We start from the raw sequence: 10224 nt of genomic DNA on the forward strand, positions 1-10224 counted from the left end.
TTTATTTATTTATTTATTTATTTATTTATTTATTTATTTATTTAAGAGAGCACAAGTAGGGGGAGAAGCAGGGGGATATGGACAAGCAGACTCCCACTGAGCATGGTTCCTGATATGGGGCTCAGTCTCAGGACCCTGAGATCATAACCTGAGCTGAAACCAAGAATCAGACACTCAACCGACTGAGCCACCCAGGTGCCCCCAAATTTTTACCATTTTAATTGAAGCACTACAGACATATAGAAGAGTGCATAAATCATGAGTATACAGTTGAATGGGCAAAGTAAACACATTTGTGTAACTACCACCTTGGTCAAGTAACACCCAAACACCCAGAATCCAGGCTTCTGCCCATACTATTCACACTACCCAAAAGTTACCACTGTCTTGACTTGAATCCTATAGACTGATTTGCCTGTTATTGAATATTATATAAATTAATTAATATATTCTTTGTGTTTGGCTTATTTTGATCAATATTGTTAGTAAGGTTCAGACATATTGTTGCATGTAGCTATAATTATTTTTTATCATTACATAGTATGTCATTATATGTACATTCTATAATTTATATTTTCCCAATTTACTATTGATCTTTATTATCAGTGTGGAGATTTTACACATTTTATTCTATGAATATTCTTGTTCAATTCTGTAGGTGTACTTTTATACCCATTTATGAAATTGCTAGGTTATTGGGTGCATGGGTATTTAAATTTAATAGATAATATCAAGTAGTATTCCAAAGTCCTTATAGCAATTATGTTCTTTATCTGTACTGTATGAGAATTCCACTTTCCTTTTGAAATGCATTTGCCTTCCTAAATACGTTTTCTGAGACAGTTATACCATCAATATTTTTAAGACATGCAGAAGCTATATTATTCTAGGTGTAAGAATAAAATTCATCCATGATTAACTGCACATAATGAACTTAGTCTACTTCTTGTAGTTAAGATGAAACAATATGTAAAAGAACATTATATATTGAAAGACTCGATATACTTGAAATTTAAGACTTTACAGTTGAATAATATCTTAACACTCAGTGAAAACTTTCTACCACTGAGTTTTTTAAAGCATTAAAAAGCAGCTGTCCAGCAGTTCAAAGTATTAAAGGAGGTTGTAAAGAGCTTTGGATCGCCACTGCAGCCATTCATACATGAAATTTGAGAAGGCTTTTGTGGGCTGGATGTAGTAGGTAATTAATTTGGGAAAAATCCAGAGGTTAAGACCAGATGAGCTGTTTCACTTCTTCTGGACCTGCTGCTGCTGATAAGTGGTTGAGAAGTTTTTGTTTATGGAAGGAAACTTCCATAAGAGTTCTGCTTCTCCAAGAGGAAAACTAAAAAAACATTATGCAATATGGGTTAAGTTTCACACCACAAATAGCATGGTTGCCATTTTGCAATGTGGATTCTTCTAAATGACAACTTTTCCACATAAAACGTGGAGGTTTTAGCTCAGAGTATAAGAAACTGGCTGTCACAGAATTTTAATGAGAATGATAGGGTTAAGTAAACAGTGTACAACGTACCATCAAGTCCTTTAATCTAAGAGACTCATAAGACTTTAATGTAGAAGTCAATAATTATTGTTACTTATGGGAAAAAGCATTGGCTTCAAATTTCCAATAATTTAATGTCTGTACTGGTGAGATACTAATGAAAATATTGTTAAACTTCTATAAAAGACAATACTTGCTAGTAAAAATATAATTGGTAAATCTCTATAGGGATATAGTCGAATTATTGTAAAATTTAGCTTAATAGATAATTATGATATATCTGTGGTTTTGTCATAACAATTTTATTAGAAGTATATTGCAAGTTTTAATGTCACATATTCTAAGAAATTTGTTTAGAAACTGCAATTAAATAATTCAGAAATAATTAATTCAGAAGACAACCCATTAAATTATAACCCTCCCCACAGGTTAACTTGGTGCCAAATGTATTGTTTAATTTATCATTCTTAGTATTTTTAGACAGCCTCAAGGCAGAGAATGAAGTAATAATAAATAGGGAATAGTGGATAATTAGAGAAGGAAATGTGGAACAAAATTACTAAGGGCTTTAGGTGAAGTTCATTATTACTATTTAATAGTGCCCAAGAGCATTCGATCAAATTATGGATCAAGTGTAAAAGTGGGCTGAATGAAATCCTTGTGGAGGAGAGTTTTCTTACTTTTTTTTCCCCAGGATTCAGCTCTGTGTTATAAAATATATTCAAAATCTCCTTTACAAGTCATATTTTGACCCAGCTTTATGGAAAATCACTCTGGGGGAAATATGTATGTCGATGGGGGGGTCAAGTCACACATATTGAGATAAGGGGGATTAAAAATTTTAAATGGAGACGAGAGGGAAAAAGTATAATCAAAGAGTCTGAGTTTATTTGTCAATAGGCTGTGTGCCACATAGATTGAGACCATCACATGATTAAGTAGTAAGGCACTTCAGGGATAACTGGTTAAGTGACATATGGTAAACATAGCCCTTAGGCCATTTAGTGCATGGGAAAATCTAGCTTTTCTAACTCTTTTCTTTAGGCTCACTATAGAGCATTGTATTTTCATTTTTAAACTTTTAAAGGTACAAATGCATATTAACTTGTTTTTCTAATTTTGTTTCATTTCATTACTGAAGTCATGGTGTGCAACCTATAAATGCTAACCAGCTCATGCGTTATAGAGATATTCCTACCAGGTGGTTAAATAAAGTCCGTTTCTTCAGGCAATGAGTTAGAGATGTGCAATTTCTGTATATTCTGTACAGAACTAGGGTATGGAAATTTGTGGTCAGTGGAAAGAAAGTGCGTTAAGCCTGTTTATTCAACTACATGCTGTAGGCTATGTGACGTGGTTGGAAATTATATTGGGACCAATAATATGATAATAATGATATTAATATTAACAATAGTGTGTGCTTACTTCATGAATTCTAAGAAATCTACGCCTTATTTATGTATAAGTTGACTTCACTGGTGATTTTTTATCATGGTAGCAAAGACTAATTCCCAAATGTCAGTATGTTTCGCCTATAAAGGAAATATATAGCACTATTTCAAATGTCCTCTGTACTAATGATAGCAAGGTAGCTAAACTATTGAACACATTCAAAAATCCATATGAAAATGATTTCATAGTTGTTGTCTAACATATAGGGTGAAATATATTCTTGTTACTTATTTACAATAGCATTTTGGAGCACGAGTACTCAAAAATAAAAAAGAAAAAGGAGTTCACAATGGCATTTATGTGTACAAAATTTCATGGTTAAATGATCCGCTTTTATGAACCACTTATTAGTTGGTAATCAGTATTTTCTCAATGTGATTCTATCACCAGTTTCAAAATATTCACTTTGGACCAGGCACTTTGCTAAGACCTGGCAATATGTAGATTAATAAGTGTTAGAATTCCCGGGGTCCAAAGTAAAGAGGAAAGGTAGATACATACTCATCCATGTATAAATCATATGTGCTGTGAAAACTATCCACAAAAGAGATCATGAGAAAGCAAAGAAGAAGAAAGCTTTATTAGAGAGTTATAATTTGAGTTAGACTCAAAGTCAAAGTATTTCGTTTAGATATTCTCTTTTTTTTAAAAAAAGATTTTATTTATTAAGTTGACAGAGAGAAAGACAGCCAGCGAGAGAGGGAACACAAGCAGGGGGAGTGGGAAAGGAAGAAGCAGGCTCTCAGGGGAGGAGCCTGATGTGGGACTCGATCCCAGAACGCCGGGATCACGCCCTGAGCTGGAGGCAGACGCGTAACGACTGAGCCACCCAGGCGCCCCTAGATATTTTCTCATTGAGATAGGAGCACAGAGATTTCAAGAAACAGTATTAGAAAAGACCCAACTCATTTGTGGCAATGGTGGGTGGTCCAGTTGCTGGAGCATAGGGTAGACATTAAGTAGTGAGTAAATCTGAGGATTAAGAGGTAAATTGGGTCCTCTTATGGAGATCTGTAGGGTCAGTGCTAAAATTACCAAAGCATGTCCATTCATAATGGAAAAGTTATGGGATGATTTTAAGGAAAGAATGGCATGACTCATTTCCCTTTTTAGAAAAAGATCGCTCTGATTTTTGGGGGAAAAATGGATTACAAGGTAAAAAGGGGAGGTTTTAAAGATTTACCATATCATGGGGCTCTTGGGTGGCTCAGTCGGTTAAGCGGTTGCCTTCAGCTCAGATCATGATTCTAGGGTCCTGGGATTGAGCCCCGCATTGGGCTCCCTGATCTGTGGGAAGCCTGCTTCTCCCTCTCCCTCTGCCTGTAGCTCTGCCTACTTGCGCATGCTCTCTCTCTCTGTCAAATAAATAAATAAATAAAATCTTAAAAAAAAAAGAGATTTACCATATGAACAGAAATGGGATCATACTAGATTAGAAAAATTTGACCCCAGTAAATAGAATTGTTTGGAGGGAAATAAGAATCATTGAAGAGAGACCTGATAGGTGTTTATTTCACTTTTTAAAGACAGAGATGATCTCTGTACACGGATTCCAGTGTGTATCAGAGGTGGTGGGACAGGTAACCACAGAAAAGAATGACTTTTAGGTTTGTATTGAAAGCTCTGAATGGACTGGGATACAATTTAATATGAAGGGGAAAACTAAAATATGAAAAGCTTTGGAGAGGATGAAGTCAGTCAAGTTTAAAAATGATAAATTTGGGGTGCTTGATAGTTATTTAGATAAAGATGTCAAGTAGATGCTTATTTGACTTTGGGTCTGAAAGAGTTCATGAAACATATTACGTCTGGATAAAATATCTTAGCGACTGTGTGTGTGTGTGTGTGTGTGTGTGTAAGCTGCATTTAAGATTAAGATCATTAGGGGCGCCTGGGTGGCACAGCGGTTAAGCGTCTGCCTTCGGCTCAGGGCGTGATCCCGGCGTTATGGGATCGAGCCCCACATCAGGCTCCTCCGCTATGAGCCTGCTTCTTCCTCTCCCACTCCCCCTGCTTGTGTTCCCTCTCTCGCTGGCTGTCTCTATCCTGTCAAATAAATAAATAAAATCTTAAAAAAAAAAAGATTAAGATCATTAGCCTTGATGAGGTTACCTAGGGAGTACAGAAGAAAACAAGAACTGAGAGCCTAACCTGAGGATCTCAGATTTTAAGATTTTGGAGGTTGAGTAAAGGAGGACATAGCAGTAAGAGAAACTGAGATATGTTGATGAGGTATATAGAGGCTAAGAAAAAAAGCATATCATGAAGATTTTGGAGGTTGAGTAAAGAGGACATAGCAGTAAGAGAAACTGAGATATGTTGGTGAGGTATATAGAGGCTAAGAAAAAAAGCATATCATGAAGAAAAAAACATATCATGAGAACGATCAAACTTTTCAAATGCTAAGAGTTTGGGTAACAAATTTTAGTAACATGGAGGTAATTATAAACTTTAAAAAGAGTTCAGTACACTTTTGGTAATGAAAGCAAATTAGAATACGTTGCTAGCAAAGTAAGAAAGTGGAAATAACAAATGCAGGTAACATTTTCCAGATGTTTGGATAAGATGAGGAATAGAAAAATAGTATGTTAGCTAGGGGAGACTGTTGGAGCTCTGTAATGTCCATCCATAATGTGCTTCCAACACAAATTCAAGATTAATTTAGAGGTAGATACAGTAACCAAATAAATGAAATAATAATTATCATGGAACATTTTATTATTGGTAAATTTTAGGTGGGATAATATGGCTGAAGGATTTTTCCAAATGGACTTGCTAACATGCTCTGTCTCATCTCAACTCCCAGAATGGTTAAACTTTGAAACAGAGCTCCTGAGGGCATTTTAATTTTCTGTATAGAAACCCTTACTCCAAACTGTTGCTTGGTCCCTTTAGGGTGTGGGCAGAACAGACCATGTGCTCATAGCCAGTAATAGATTAATTTCACCCAATCAGGAAACCAGAGCAAATACAAGCTACCAGAAAAATTACTCAGATCCAAATATGCCCCCATCCATACTCAGCATTGAGTATTTTTACCTGCTATTACAAATTTTGCTTATCCAGAGCTTCGTTATCCCTTTTGGAAGAAAAGAACTGAAGTCTCTCCTGGTTATCCTACTCTTAGCTCCATCAACAAATTGTTGCTCCTTAGGTAATTATCCTGGTTCCCAAATGGGAGAGTGTGGAATCTTCCCTCGAGAAAGTAAATAATATATCAAATTAATTATAATCCCATTATGTGTCTAAGGCTGAAAATTACTTCCTGTTTTATTATCCATCCATCCAAAATACCATCAACCATGTTCTTCCAATTAGTTTGTCCAATTGTCTTCAGTGAAATTAAGTGATATTATTTATGCAACGTCAGAAATATGACAAAATCCTATATTTGAGTGGACTAGTTAGTACCCTGAAGGAAGGAAAATGTATTTCTCTGTTCTCCTCTACTACTGTCTCCCCTCATTCTCTTAACACTCCTTACGTTGCCAGCCCGATCAATCTAAGACAATAGGGACAAGCCTGTATTCCCATGAAGTCAAGTTTATGGGCCTGTCTCAGTGAGATAGACTGTACGCTGATGGAACCACAAGATGTTGCCACAAAGAAAAAGAAAAAGTTACTCCAAGATTTGGGATAGGTGGCATTTAGGCCAAATCTAAACGAAGTAGGGTTTTGATAGGCTAAAAACAAAGCTGGGCTTTGTATAAAGGGGTCAAAATGAAGTCTGGTTTGGAAAGTGGACCAAGGATTTTGTTTCCATGGAAACTACAAAGTCAATTTAAATGTAGACTTTTGTTTCTAGAAGACCATTATCTGCATCTTTGCACCTGGATTAAAAATTGAGGCTGCTGCTCTCTATCAAGATGACTTAGATACCCAGGCAAGAGCGGCATGTTTTATTCTTAGTGATATGTTTTCAAACCACATTTCCGCTGGTCTGAATTTCCGGGGACAGAGTTTCTCAGTGATTAAGAAATCAGTAATCACTGAAGAAGGTGGCTGTTATGACACGTTACAGCTGCAGCAAATCCTTAGAGACATATTGTTTCATGTTAACTTTGAGCTGGCCTTGTCTGTTACCCCGTCTAATGAATGAGACACCAATTTTAACTTTCTCAGTTTGTGCTAATTTTTATTTCCTCATTACCAATTTGTTATATATCAGGATCTCTTTGTTTGCTATTTTCTTAGTCTGAAATGGTCTGGCCTCACATATCCGCATGTGTCACCCACCCTTACTTTTTTTCAAATGTCATTGTCACAGCAGTTATCTCATCCTATCTAAAATTTCAGCTTTTTTCCTTGAAACTTATTATCTCCTTCTCTGCATTATTTTCTTCTTAGCCCTTATCACTATATCTACTTCCTGTAGGAAGCAGCCTCTAAAATGGTCCCCAGTGTTCCCTGCCTCCTGGTATTCATGCTCCTGTGTAAATTCTTTTCCTTAAATGTGGGCAGGACTCACTGACACACTTCTAACAAGGACAGTATGACCTAATGGAGGGATGCCACTTCTGAGATTAGGTTTCCAAAAAATGGTGGATTCCATCTCTCTCTTTGGGGAAAATAAGCTGATATTTTATGAGTAAATCCTATGGTCAAGATCATATGTCAAAGAATGATGTCCCCAAATAACAGCCAATAGACACATGAGGGAGCTCATTAGTGGAGGTTCCGACCACAGCTATAAATGAGATGTTGACAGCAGCCTTATGAGAGACCCTGAGCCAGAAGCAGCCTGAATACCCACAGAAACTGTGAGATAATACATGTTTTAAGTTACTTATTTTTTTGGCATAATTAAGTATGCAGTAGTAGTGTTAGATAACCATTACTTTTAGTTAGCTTGATTACCATTTTACCGACTAGACTGTTAATCCATGTAGGCAGTGATTTGGGATTTGTTTTGCTTTGTTTCCACTGTTTTTCCTTATTGCTTAGAACTGGGAATAGCATTATAATTGCATATTAATATATAATCATAAGGCATTCAGAATTTGGCACCCTGATAAGGAAGTAGAATATGCAGTCTTAATATACCTAACTTTCGTGTAATATAAGGGTTACTTCTCTATCACACAAGGCTTTTTTATCCAAAGGAAATCCACTTAACAAAAGGCACAGAGAAAAGAGCAGCCTGGAAATTAGCAAGTCCTTTTGACACATTTGACCCACATTACACATGACCGATAATGTGTTGCCTTTTATTACAAATGAAGAAATAAACAGCAGAAGAGTTCATCAGCTATACCTCAATCTTTTCTTTATTCTTGGAGGTTATTTAAAGAAATAAGACTTAAAACAAATTTTGTAGTATCAGTTTGTTGATAAATATAGCAATTTACTAGTTATATTCCTGATGAACCACAGACAGCTTCCATTGGTACTGAACTCTTGCTTAGCTATATCTGCCAATTACTAAGCAAAGTGGTTTTGTAAGTTGATGTGTAATATAAAAAATAGCATCTATGTTTAAAATTATAATAATTTTCCCCATTCCAGTTGTGATCACTCCACTTCTCTCATTCATCATGTTTCCGTATGTGTAGGGGTGGTTTCTAGGACCATCACTCTATTGAATTAGTCCATTGTACTATCCCTGTCTGAATATATGCTATTTTTAAAACTTCACCTTTATTATAAATCTTAATAATTTGGGACACAAGTCCTAATACTTTATTTTTTTGAAGAAGGCATTTATATATTCTTGGGTGTAATTCCGTTGGAAAGGGCTTATTGACTGCACTTCGCAAAATTGTGAATTTCATTGAGATGAATCTGTAGATCAAGTTGGAAAGAAGAAAAATCCTTAAGATATTGAGTTTATCCTTAAATAAAATTCTTGCACATCTTTAATTTATTTCTAGACATTGTATATTTTTATTGTTATTGCTGGTATCACTTTTAAAAAATATATTTTGCATTCTGTATTGGTAGTGAATAAAATTGTAAATGATGATAATGTACTTTATGAAGAGAAATCTTTGATTTTGATGTAACTGAATTTATCAATTTTTGCCTTGTCATTTGTTCTGTAAAAGTTTTAAACAAGAAGTTTCTTTTCTGCCCCTAGGACGCAATGAAGTTTTCCTTAATTTTCCTTTATTAACTTTACAATTTAACCTTCAAAATTAAATATTTAATCCATCTAGTTTCCATCCTTGAATGTCGTGTTTGATTAAGTTTCTTCTTCTCTATATGGAGAACTAATCTTCTTGCTGCAATCTACTTAAACTCTCCATCTTTCCCCAGCGATTTATGGTAATGCTTTATTGTATATGAAATGGCCAAATACAAATGGTATAGTTTCTAGTATCCATTCTTTCAATTGCTTTATCTGTGTGCTCTTATAAATGCCAAAATTTAAAACATACAACTAATACTATAGCATACTATAGTATATCTTACTTTTATCTTCTTTTAAAATATTGATTGGGCTCTTTGTGCAGTCTTATACTTCTCTATACATTTTAGACCATTTGTACGTTTCTCAAAAAGAAGAAAAATCCTAGAATTGGGAATGCATAGAATTTACATGAACTTAAAAGTAGAGGACGGAATTGAAGAATTTAATAGAAGAAATAGATTGCTATCCAGAACATATAAATAACTTTCAAATTAACAACAAAGATACCAAAACTATAACAGAAAGTAAATAAAAAATATATATTTAGGCAGCTTACAGAATAGGAAACCAAAAGGGTCAATAAACATATTAAGACACATGCTTAAAATCATTGGCATTAAACAATGTTGGTTAATACACTGGGATATCATTTTATACCTCACTTACTTTCACATAAAAACACTTCATAATCCTAAGTGTTGATGGGGATGTTGTGTGAAACTGTAAAATTCTCCTGGTCTTTGGAACTCTCCCAGAAATCCAAATGCAATGTTTTATGCTCAGCACAAAATAAGTGCTCAGTATATTGTGTTTACTGCCTTAGACAATCAAGCTCAAGAAAAATTCCATCATCAAGAAAGTGTCAGCTTGAACAATAACACAACCGAAATCTTACCTTGCTCAATAAGGGTAATAAGACATACAAATATCTTGGATTTCCTAAAACCTATATTAAGATGAATTTCTGATGCATATCTCACACAGATAAAAGGTCATATACATCAATTTTTTATAGACATAAACAGTTTGGGACAACTTCACTATGCAGAAATAGCAACAGTGAGATCCTTGTAATGTTTTCTATAACTATTAAGGGAAACAACACCAAGAAAAATACAGATTTAAATCTCTTAGC

Source organism: Ursus maritimus, unplaced genomic scaffold (genome assembly GCF_017311325.1).
Source record: "Ursus maritimus isolate PB19 unplaced genomic scaffold, ASM1731132v1 scaffold_10, whole genome shotgun sequence".
NCBI lineage: Eukaryota > Metazoa > Chordata > Mammalia > Carnivora > Ursidae > Ursus > Ursus maritimus.